Raw genomic sequence first — 574 nt, 5'->3', positions numbered from 1 at the left:
GATAACTTTAGGGCTTTGGAGGATTTTGGGGGAACAATGATCAGTTGATAGAGGGAGAGATTGTGGAAGTTGAAAAGGGAGGGAAATAGGAGGAATAGTGAAGGAGTGGGGGTGAAATGAGGGGTTGGGGAGTTTAAACGGTAAGATTTTGTAAAAACTCCAGCCGGGTCGGGTCGGGTACGCCTCATTAATGACGCGACGATTCTCCAACGACGGTCCGTCTCAGTTGTGATGATCCATCGTTGGTTCCGTCGTGTGTGCCCTAGTTTGAAAATGACAGAAAGACGTACCTGGCACGACGGATTCATGCGACGGTCTGTCGCAGGCGCAACGGTCCGTCGCTGTATCCGTTAGTGACTGCTGCAGAGTAATTTTCTACAGAATTTCCTGGTGATGTGCCTGCAAATTTAAAACCCATTAGTAGAAAAATGCTACCATTACTAAAAATACTATAAGTATTGGGTTGCCTCCCAACAAGCGCCTGACTTAATGTCGCGGCACGACTGGGGACACTTGATTACTCAGACTTCATCAAGATGGTATGCCTCTATCACTTCATTCCCCGATGCTTTAT

Source organism: Solanum pennellii, chromosome 7, assembly GCF_001406875.1.
Source record: "Solanum pennellii chromosome 7, SPENNV200".
In the NCBI taxonomy this organism is placed as follows: Eukaryota; Viridiplantae; Streptophyta; class Magnoliopsida; order Solanales; family Solanaceae; genus Solanum; species Solanum pennellii.
This window is presented reverse-complemented; position numbering follows the sequence as displayed.